This window comes from Microtus ochrogaster, chromosome 4 (genome assembly GCF_000317375.1).
Source record: "Microtus ochrogaster isolate Prairie Vole_2 chromosome 4, MicOch1.0, whole genome shotgun sequence".
NCBI lineage: Eukaryota > Metazoa > Chordata > Mammalia > Rodentia > Cricetidae > Microtus > Microtus ochrogaster.
In genome coordinates this window covers 70685658-70697521 of record NC_022011.1, presented here as the reverse complement: position 1 = coordinate 70697521, position 11864 = coordinate 70685658, and the positions used below count along the sequence as shown (strand labels likewise).

General features: G+C 43.6%; 1 protein-coding gene across 13 annotated transcripts in view; it reads right to left on the bottom strand.

The window, feature by feature from the left end:
- Nucleotides 1-11864, bottom strand: part of Pkp4 (plakophilin 4) — a 208356-nt gene that overhangs the window by 148560 nt on the left and 47932 nt on the right. Inside the window, exons 1-2 of one of the 13 annotated variants that reach the window (XM_013345891.1) lie at nucleotides 6893-6898; nucleotides 2882-2883 (exon numbers count right to left, since the gene is read on the bottom strand). The exons of the other annotated variants lie outside the window; for them this stretch is intronic. The gene's annotated coding sequence lies outside the window, so the exon portion shown is untranslated. Of the gene's footprint in view, nucleotides 1-2881; nucleotides 2884-6892; nucleotides 6899-11864 lie in introns of those variants that run through there. 13 annotated transcript variants of the gene reach the window in all.

Here is an 11864-nt window from a genome sequence, read left to right as displayed (position 1 = left end):
GTGGTGCACGCCTTTAATCCCAGCACTCGGGAGGCAGAGGCAGGCGGATCTCTGTGAGTTCGAGGCCAGCCTGGTCTACAAGAGCTAGTTCCAGGTTCCAAAGCTACAGAGAAACCGCGTCTTAAAAACAAAAAAAGAAAGAAAAGAAAATACAACTTAATAAATAATGCAGCATGCTATTAACACACAACTACTGCAAGAACAAAACACTTGACTTCCAAGTTTAGCAAAGATGGCAGAAGGCAACTACCATGAGCTGTTGGTTGTTAAGCATGTAAGTGGGCTTACCATTCTGCAATACATGTAAGCATTATCTAAAAGAGCCGCCTACACAGACACCCATACTTCAGTAATCCCATTCTCAATTAGGTAGAGACTCTCTTGCCTCTGAGAACTTGGACAGATATTCTAGTACTTTTAAAAAGCCATAAATTGCCAATAGCCGTAGTGACCAGTGTCAGTAGAATAAATACATCATAGTATACTAATGTGATATATTTCATTGCATCCCATAAATACACTATGCCTCTATAAAACAAAAATGTCCTCCCAATTATAATGCTCAAAGAAAGCAAACTTGTGAAAGAATACAGAGTGGAAATCCAGTTCAGCAAAGTTTAAAACAAGTAAAATAAAACCAATTATTAGAGAACATAGTTACATGCATTCATAAGTAGCAAAAAAAAAAAAAAGACCATTAAGAATATGAGAGCAGCAGCGGTCTCTCTGTGCAGGGAGCGAGTGAAATCTCATGTGGGTCTGCGCTCTGCACTGGTGGCCCGACCGGAGAACTAATTGTACAGGACACACTGGATTCTAGCTATTCTTTTAATTGTATGTTTTTTTTTTCAATTCACTCTTCTGTGGCCTTTAAAAAATTAAATGAAAAAGGTTAAAGACTAAGAGATTAGGGCTGGGGAGAAGACTCAGCAGTTAAAAGTACTTGCTGTGTAAATAAGAAGACTGGAGTTCAGACATCCAAAAGCCATGTAAATGCCAGGAGAGCATGAGTGTCCACTGGAAACTCTGACCTGGGCAGGTACAGACGTGGAAGGCACAGACAGAGGTGTTCCAGAATAACAAAGCTGGCCAGTTAGCCAGACTAGCTGAGCTGGCAGCGAGCTCTGGATTTATTGAGAGATCCTGCCTCAAAGTATAAGGTAGAAGAATGGCCAGGGAAGATTTCTGATACCAACTTCAGGCTTCAAACATGCACGTGTAAACACGTTTTTACCCACATACATGCAAACACACACACACACACACAAAGAAAAAAGACTAACAGGACAGAGTCTATGATGCTAGACAGGACCCAGAAATAGAAACACTGAATAGTTGCAAATTTATGAGCAACATAGTGACACTTCCCTGATTAATAGCTATGTTATCTATTTTTAACTATTTTAATTAATAAAAAAGAGGCCTAAGTCTCAAACGTCTTGCCCCCACATCCCCCGCACTATTCAATAATGGGTACTTTCTGAAAGTGAAGCACAGGTAAAGCGGCCATTGACACTGTGTGGGGTGTGTGGGGCTGCCTGGTGCGGAGCAGTGCCGGCCAGGCCCTGCGGTACAAGACAATACTGCACAACTGCTCATAACAAGCAGGAATGTAACCTCGATCTCCAAAACACCTTACCTCTCATGAAGAACAAAGAAGAGAAGAAAGGACGTTCCCTTTTGGAAGGTACTCCAGGGCCCAGGGGTTTTGTTTTAAGGACCTGAGGTATTTGTGATCTACAGATGTCATTCTGAGGGGAAAAGTGAGGAAAGGGAGCCGTAACAATTAAGAATGGCTCCTAGAATTTAACGCATACAAGGACAGGATGAGGTAATCACAGATCAAGAGTGCAGTTGGAACTCTAGAGGTGGCCGGAGCACACAAAACCCTCTTCTCTAGCTCATGGCTCCATCAGATAGCAAAGAGGCATTTTCTCTTTTTTAAGATTAAAAAAAATGTAGTCAGTCTAGAAATTTCAAAAATGTCATCAGTGTGTCAAAATGTCAGAAAGACAACAGGTTCAGACCCATGTTAAAGCAACCAGAGGAAACCCTGCCATAACAGAGGCAGGCTGGGCCTCTGGGGGAGCGGTGAGGACTTAGAGCGTGGCAGTGTCTCTAGCAGTAGAGCTTGGAGGACCAGGACGAGGGTGGACAGCTACTGCAGGAGGTGCCCAAGCAGCTTCCGTACACAAATACAGACAGGAAGCCTAGACTGCTGCCCAGGAAGAGCGATGTCCCTGAACAAAGACAGTAAAGGGCAGGTGGCACCAACACTCACAGCGGTCACACTGAGAAGTGTGTGCAGGGAGAGAGAAGCCAGGTGTTGAAGGAAATAAAGTCAGAGGTTAAAAGGAAGTAAATCTGGCTGACAGAAAGAAGGGCAAAATAATATCTGAGAGGCTTTCAGGATGAGATCACAAAGTTCCTGGATTCTGTAGATAAAGACCCAAAATGTTATTTCAGGGGCAAGAAAAAGGAAGAAAAAAAAAAGGAATGAGAATCAGTTTGGTAATGAACTTGTTCTCAATTACAGAAAATACAGCAAAGGCTTAAATATTACCAGGTATCATGAAGGCAACAAGGGCTTTCTTTTGGTTGATTTTTGTGTTTATGTAGGGTCTCATGATATAACGTAGGCTGGCCTCAAACTCATCAAGTTTGTTCAAAGGTGACGATGAACTTGAAATCCTCCTCCCTTGGCTTCCTCAGGACTGAGATTACAGATGTGCACCACCACACTCAGCTAAGTAAAGGCACTTTAGCAAACACCAAAACTCAGAAAGTTAGAATAATCTTAAAGGAAGTTCTGCCAACAAATCGCAAGTATGATTAAAGGAAAATTTCAAACAAAAGAAAACTGAATCTCAGGAGACGCGACTTCTCTGTGGTACCAGCATGAGAGGGTGATAAGGTGACAAAAATAAAGTGTACCAATGCCCTTTCCTAACTTGGGGAAAGACGGAGACTTGGACGAGCCTCTAAGGAGAGGCAGCCCTGGACCCGCCCTTTGCATCAGGAACTTGTTAGATGAACTGTTGGGATAATCTTTCTGCATACTGTGTGAAGATGTGTCTCTGTTTAACCTCACCAGCCTGAGGCACCTTCTGATTGGCTTCATAAAGAGCTGAACAGCCAATAGCTAGGCAGGAAGAGTATAAACGGGATTTCCAGCAGAGAAAGGAGCTCTGAGAAAGATTCTAGGTTCACCAGCCAGTTGAGGAGGAAGTCGTATGGTACTGTGGAGAGGGGATGAGCCACATGGCACCACACAGATGAACACAAACAGGTAATTTAGGTTTTAAAAGCTTGTTGGGCACAAACCTAAGCTAAGGCCAAGACTTCATAATTTATAAGAAGTCTCTGTCATTATGGCAGTCCAAGAGCCTCTAGGAGAGACGGCCCTGGCCCACCCTCTACATCAGGTGCTCGTCCATGACTTGCTTGGACCACAAGCACAAATGTGACCTTACTGAAATATCAGAGACTACAGCTGAGGTCTACCAGTTGCTTCTTTAGGAACCATTTGGTCATGTTTCTGTGGGGAGCTCAGATGTGTGGAGGGAGCCATCCCAGTCATCCCAGCCAAGAAGGCAAACATCCCTTCTCAGGCCATCATGGCCTGACCAATTCTATGCCTGACTGCAGTGACCCGCTGAGCCCAGCTAGGCGAGACCTGCAGAGCAACCTCCTCAACAACTTGGAAAGCTGAGAAAGAAAAGAGTTGCTGATTAAGCCACTGTCACACACTGAGTAAGGGTGACAAGCTGATACACCCACCAGGACCACAGAGAAGTAAAATACAATTTACATATTTTAAATATCATAAGATTAAAAAATAGTATGTTATGTGCTGATTTTTTCTGAAAAGATCTCATTTCTGATCTACTTTACATATGACGCTATAGCATAGGTATTATTTAAAATATAAAGATTCTGACCATCAATCTATTTGGAATCTAAAAGGCAGCACAAGACAAATTAGTAAATCACTACATTAAAATTCAACCCCCCCAGAACAGAGGAACTCTGTGCACACAAGGGCCAGCAGGTACCAATGCGGCCCAGGTAGGAAATGGCCCACCTATGTTTTTAAATTTTAAGCTTTATCACTTAAAAATTTGCCTTAGATTTCCTCATCTCCGTAGACCGTGGCTTCATGTGACTCACAATTAGAGGCATCATAAGTCACAGCAAACTCCATCTGCTCAAAGGTTTGTGCTCTTCACCCATTTTTCATTTCTAATGACAGTGTTGGTGAAGACTAAGGTGTAATGAAATCACTAGCAGGACACATATGGAGACTCAGAAGTATGGTGATTGATACCTGAATTACTAAAGGCAATTAAAAAGAAAGACTGTTTAATTGAGGGCTTGAGCACTTAATAATATTTATACAGGCGTATGGAATGTAAAAGTGTGTGCGATGTGGTGACAGCTTCCATCTTCCTTAGTGGCTGTCTTCCTAACAGATGACATTGGCTCTTCTTCCCTCATGGACTACCTGAGAGAGTCTTTGCAGTGTGCTGCCTGAGACTCCAGATAGCCTGCCCCGGACTTCAATTTGTTAGAGATTAATTCATTTGTAATTTAAAATTCTCCAAGCGTGAATGGTTTCTTGCTTCTCAGAATTAAGCTGCTCCGGTCAGCAAACCTGGGTAGTACTGTGGGCATCTCCACTCTCTGCTATCCCTGTGATGACGGCAAAGCCCCTGCACTGGCAGTCCTTGGAGCATGGGAGAAGCGCACAATGCCCGGACTGTTGCAGAAGCTTCGTGTGTGTAAGAGACCTGGTGTTTGGTGTCCGGAAAGTCTCAGAGTCACTAGTGTATGGCACAATGAAGACCCTGAAAAATCGCATGCACACACACACACACGCTTGGGGCTAAGCTAGGAACTTGCACATCCAAGGCACATGATCTACTACCAAAACCAACCCCAAGCCCTCCACCTGGATTTGCCATAGACCCCCACTTTCTCTTGAGGATCGTTCTGTTAGCATTCCGAGCCAGAGGAACACATGCTGGGAAATCCTTCCACATGACCAGCAGAAGCAGCAATGAGTTCCTGTCATTAGGAAGAAACAATGCTCTATCCTTCACAACTGACATCTGACGCCAACGCATCAGTGTGGGCAGCATACTAAAATAAAAACAGGAATTAAGTACTGTGCTTGTTAGTTCTTATGTCGGCTTGACACACACTAGGGTCATCTGGGAAGAAGAAACCTTAATTGAGGAAATGCTTCATCCAAATTGACTGTACCAAGTCTGTGGAGGTGTTTTCTGATTGAAGATGATTTGGGAGGACTTAGGTTACTGTGGGTGGTGCTACCCCTGGTTACAGGTCCTAGAGTGTGTAAGAAAGCAGGCTGAGCAAACCATGAGGAGCAAGCCAGTGAGCAGCTTTTCTCCAAGGCCTCTGCTTCAGTTCCTGCCTCCACATTCCCGCTTGGAGTTCCTGCCCTGACTTCCTTTGATGATGGGTTGTGACCTGAGAGCTCAAAGATGAAATAAACCTTTCCTCACCGAGTTGCTTTTGGTCATGGTCTTTATCTCAGCAATAGAAAGCAAACTAAGATGGTGCTTTGACAACGCTGTGTTTAACCATATAAAGATGGGTTGCATCTGTTTCACCTTGCCTGCCTAAGACACCTGATCGGTCTAATAAAAAGCTGAATAACCAATAGCTAGGCAGGAAAAGGAAAAGCAGAGCTGCCAGGCAGAGAATAAAGCTATACTTTTTAAATGAATAAATTTAAATGATAAAGGTTCCTGCCGACAGAATTAAGTGTACATTTATTTATGTTTTGTCTATAAGATGGGTCCTAAGCTTTTAAAGCTTGGCTAGTAACCATAGGAATGAATGATTTTCTAGAAAAAGAACCCGGTCTGAACCAGGCTGTTTCACGTTTTTAATTATTTTTTTCACACACATTTATGTGGAATTAGGCTAGGTATACAACAGACAATATTAGTATGTGGTTGAGCAGATCGATTCCTCATCTGGAACACACTGCAGCCTGCTTAACCCCATCCAGTGTAAGGCACCTCAGTAAATGTACAGGTCGAGAGGAAAGCTGACAGCTGTGAGCTGGAAAATCATCAAACATTAATTACACATATGTTTAATGTCTCTTTTAATAATACTGATTTAAGTAATATGCTTTTAATAATTTACAGCCTTTAAAGTAGCTCTTGGGAGTAAAAGAGGAAACTATTAGAAAGAAAGAAAGAAAGAAAGAAAGAAAGAAAGAAAGAAAGAAAGAAAGAAAGAAAGACAGAAAGAAAGAAAGAAAAATGCAGTATACTCTAACAGCAACAATGCCTTTGCTCTCGGCCCTGCCGTCAGCAGGCTGAATTAGGGGACAGTCTCTGCTGCTGCATGCTTAATGCCAGTTTTCAAAGAGCCTAGCACATCCTCACAGTTAACATCACCAAGCAGCTTTCCGAAGAAAGTTCAAGAAAATAGCGGTCTTTTAGACAGAACTTCCATGACTTGGATGTTTACAGGCAGAGCAAGCAACAGATTCAATAGCTATTACTTCCCAGGGACTCGCTGGGTTCCTGAGGGCAGGGGCTGCTGTTCTGGGAGCTGTCATTGCATTCTCAGAGAGAAGATGGGGAGAAGGAATCTGACAATATCGTGGCCTTTCCTTATGAGGCCTGTAGGTGTGGTTTTGAGTATGGGGGGCAGGGAGCTGCTGTTTTGCAGGCTTTCTGAGACTGGGCAGGGTTTCAGGGTGGACTGTGAGGTGGAGCTCCACCTGAACACATGTCACTCCTAGGTCTTAGAACTGTGACTGACGACAGCTTCGGCACTGTGGTTTCAGGGAGGCCCTGTTGCTCCTTCGAGTTGTTCTAGGGAGAGCGTCAGGTTGAGCATGGTCCACTCCAGCTCAGACACTGAGAGCACCCCCATAAAACCATTAGGACAAGAAGGTTGGCTCTGGGCCCAACATCCTATTCGTCACACTAGCGCTCAGCGAGTTAAAAACAGCTACATACATCCTCAGAACGAACAGTTACAGTGGGCAGATAAAGTGCTTAGGCACACCGCTTGACAGGAGCTATCTGTCCATCCAGGCAGCAGAGACCTGAGAACATTCTACAGGCCAACACCTGTCTGATGATGGCTGCGATCATGTATTACAGTGTTACCACAATTGCACTAAAGAAACTCCATCCTTTCTCAACTCACTGGCTTGAATCCTTTTTGCAGAATGTTATTATCTTAATTTCAGAATATCACTCAGGTCTATTTTTTAACTTTTGCTTTAAAAAAAATAACATACTTAAGTTTTATAAAAAGTACAATTTCAAAACTAAGAACCAGAATAACAGGTTTCTATTTGTTTGGTTTTCCAGACAGGGTTTCTCTGTGTAGCCCTGACTGTCCTGAAACTCACTCTGTAGACCAGGCTGGCCCTGAACTCAGAGAGATCCCCCGGCCTCTGCCTCCAGAGTCCTGGGATGAGAGGCATGCCCCACTAGGCCTGGCTAGATTCCCATATGTTTTATATGATGAAAAGAGACTACCTCGTACATTATCCCTAGTTTGTACATTTTAACTGATTGCTTTCCTCATCAAAATACAGTTATTTTTAGGTCTCATCTGTGTAATGTGCATGTAATAGGATAGAGGCACATTGTCTAAAAACCTGTACCGAGAGCCAGAAACCACACAATGTGCAGAACCTTCTCCACACAATGTGCAGTGCAACATTCTTCAAAAACTAAGTTATAACTTGGACCATTCTTCCCTCCCCCCCCCTTTTTTTGTTGTTGTTGTTTTGTTTTGTATTTGTTTTTTGAGATGGGTTTTTCTCTGTAGCTTTGGAGCCTGTTCTGGAACTAGCTCTTGTAGGCCAGGCTGACCTCGAACTCAGAGATCTGCCTGTTTCTGCCTCCCAAGTGCTGGGATTAAATGCCTGCGCCACTCCCGCCCAGCTTTATTCCTGGTTTTCATACAACTGATATTTTAGCTACTGTATGACTATACATGATTTCATGAGGAGTTGTTTTTCTTAAACTTTCGAGTGAGATGGATATATTTGTGAAAATGCTTCTGCGAAAACAAGACTGAAAACAACGTTTTGTTTTAGAAGTATTTTCCCAACTTGCTCTCTTCTGCCCCTCCCTCCTCTCTCATATACACCCTATTTCCACTTGCCAGAAGGAGTTCAATCAGATGACTGCATGAATGTACATTTCTTCTAAAGGGCTTAACGCTGTTTTGAAGTTCTAGTAAATTATAGCATTCAAATAAAATTGTGAATGCTAAGTTAATGAAAAACGGTCTTCTGATCAACAAGATACAGTATGCAGTGAAAACCAAGGGTCCTGGGAGGAAAGCACCAGGCCTCCTGCTCACAGGGGCTCAGCCACAGGGTCTGCCTACCTTAGCATGCGAACCCTGCCAATCTCTAGGACACCTGCACCTGGCTCTGGCCCACAGAGGCCCTTCTGCATCACTCTGTGATCTTTTCTATAACAGCAATCGAGCTGAAGTTTGAAGAATGAAGAACGGTGTGGGAAGGCTGGACATGAAGCTCTTTGGGAGCTTACATACACGCTTACCAAGTCCAAGGTCCTGGATTGGATCTTGGCATGTTGAAAAGACCCAGGACAAGAGGAGGGAAAAGAGGTGGAGACAGAGCGAGGAAGCATGGGTGTTTAGTAAAGAAGTCACTAAAATAATCAAAGACATAACTGAGGTAATAATTCGGAAAGCATCTCTCTGCATCTTCTGGTCTCCAAGGCAGAGTGCTCATGCTCAGAGCCCTCTCAGCATGGCCGCTTTGTGCAGGTCTGGTCCGTCCTCATAGCCTTCCCACCCACGCTCTGGCTGTCATTTCAAAGCCCATGCACAAGAGTAAATCCAAACTGACCGTACCTGCACTGCTAAGCCATTTCTGTTTTTCTCTACACATCTTTATAAGCCAATCCTACTGAAGAAGTCATCTTCCATGGCCTTTGGTTTTGTGTTGGATGCCTTGGCTCTTGGCCAACCAGCACGGCTTGCCTTTAAGCACCACACGATGTTCGTCGTCACCCATTTGCTTCTTCTCTAAAATATCCCTTCATCTCCTCAGGCTTGGGCTTGAGAGCAGGACCCTGTCTTGTGCCTGTGTCTGACACTTGTGCCGAGCCATGGGACGGGATGGCTGCTGACAGAGCAGGCTTCCTATCTGACGGACTAAAACAGACACTGGCGCTCCTCTGTCAGTCAGGAGAAAATGTTTAATACACTGGGCTGCTCAGAGTCAGACACGCGGAACCACCTTGAAGAAGTCTTTTGTTCATTACCTGGCACTGAGAACATCAGAAAGAATCACATTTCACCTTTGATTATGCTAGTTGAGCAACCCGTCTCCTTTTAGTTTCTTACAGGAAGAATTCAGAGAAATAACCACAAGTCAAGGAAGCTGCATTCCATTACAAGGACATAATGCAGCCATGGCGCGACAGGGCCACACCAGTCTTCCTTCATTCTCGCCTGTGCTGTCAAATGCTTGACTAGGACTCTCAATCCAAGCTGTCCTTCTAGCAATGATGCAAAGTGAGCTCTAATCAGAGTCTCAAGCGTGCCTCAGTGTCCTCAGACATCCCTGACCAGGATGAGTAGGAAAATAAAAGGCCCGCTTTACCTCATATTTTAAAGACTCCATTTGCTACCACCAATAAAGATACACAGGTACCCTGGTACAGTGACGAGAGGAAAGGCAGCAGTTGGTTATCCTGAGAACATGGTAAAGTACTCCAAAGACTTAATTATATTTACATCTCATAATTTTGCTACTTTTAAATTTTTGCTTAATACTTGACCTACTGCAAAGAAACTTTTAGTCTAGTACAATTAACTTATTACAAACTCACAATGTCATTGCAAATTTTAAATTAACATGCTATAACCAGATCTCAAAAAACACGTTTTAGATGACTGTCCAAGCTACCTCAGAATCTCTCCACAATTAAGGTAATACAAGTGTGTGTGTGTGTGTGTACACAAGTGTGATGCTCAACCAGCCTCGTAGGTTTACAGACTGTCTAAAGTTCCTTCTATCTTCATAGATGTGTGTGCGCTCACAACTCAGAAGGATTACATCAACATACAGAACTTGATCATCAGATACCATAATAAATACAATTGGTGAAAACAGAGCAATCCGGCACCTTGATGGGGCAGGAAGAGAAACCGAAAGGCAATCTGGCCACTTTCTAGCCCAACAATTTTCTTCCTGTCCGAGTCACTCCACTACTGGATCTCTCAGCATCATTTTCCTACCTTCCTGTCCCTGAGAGCTGCTGCAATTCCACGCTAGAAATGTCCTCAGGAACTAGGAATTGCTTCCAACTTTCCCTCACTGGCATCTTCATCTCCATTTTTAATATTTACAGAAATGGTTTCAGGTTTCAGGGCTAAAATGCTCTTTGGGTGGGGAAAACTGGACGTAACCCTTAGGAAAGGCAATGGCCACCCTAAGGCAGAGTCAGACAAAGGTCAGGTAGAGCAAGCCCTCAGCAGGAGCTTACCTAGGGAAAAGCAGGCTCACACACATTGTATAAACCCAGTAACCAAAGTTTGGAGAGCTTTTATTCATTCTGCATACTACATTCAGGAAAGTTCTATGGATCCCAACACCCCAAATACTACTACCTTACTACAGAGTACCCCTCTGCTTTTCCCATGGTGGTGACAGAAACACTTCATGCCGATCACAAATGACCTGGGAAACATGCCTCACCACAGGGAACCAAATCTGTGCCTCTGTGACGGTTACTCCAGCAATAATCTTTCAAAATGAGGAAGTGGGGGTGGCTGGGAAAGTGTCAAATCAAACACCTCAGAGTTAGGTGGAGTGCGCTCATGCGGCCATGATGGACTCCTGGTTTTGCGGTACCCAGGTGATCTTCACCACGGTGACAGCTAAACCACCTGGTTTAAACTATGGCTAGCAGCTACCATGTGCAGCTACTGAAACTGCATCTTAAAAGAGCTACCCTACTCCCATTTCAGATCTCAACACTGGTCAAGTCCCAGAGAGAAACACTGAGAAACAGTTACATCTAGTTGTGGAACTTGAATTTCTATTTCTTGATTTCGTGTGTGAAACCAATCATTCATGGGTCAATACACTGCCCCACTGAAGAATATGCAGAGAAGATAATTTAACAAAATGCAAAATGCGAAAGTGATGGCATCTGACTTTGGTTTTCAAAGTAAAAGAAACAGCAAAGGGGTTTCAGAAGTGGACAAGTTTGATGCCAACCAAGGAAATCACCTCCCTCTCCCCAAGCTTTGGATAGCCCCTCACTGCTATTCTGCAGTAGAGGTGCAAATCAACAAGCGTGTGCCCTCCAATGAAATTTAACTGTAAAGGTTAACTGTACAACAGAGCTTTCAGGGGAACACCTACAAAGTTCTGTTTTGACCACTTCTGATGCCCCTTACCTAGGGAAAAAAACAAACAAACATTTTAACCAGCAGTCACCTGGCTTATCTACCCTAAGAACATGCAAAGTGAAACTTCTTGGCCAAATTTTATGGAAATACATTAGCTAGAGGGAAAAGTTCTACCCTAAAGTCCTTTCATACTCCCTCAGGATGCCAGACGACTCCAAATATACAAGGTATTATTATTGAGTTAAAGAACAGGCATATGGATAAAACTTGAAAAATTACTCAAATCTAAAAAAAAAAGACAAAACAAAAACTCAGGCAGTAGACACTCCATCACCAAGGAAGGCCAGGTACTAAACACGAGAGGAATTAAGAAGCCTGGGTGTCCGGCATTCATGGAAAACGGCTGAGGCTAGATTACATGATAATAACAGAGTAACTGCTGCAAAGAACTCTAGAAA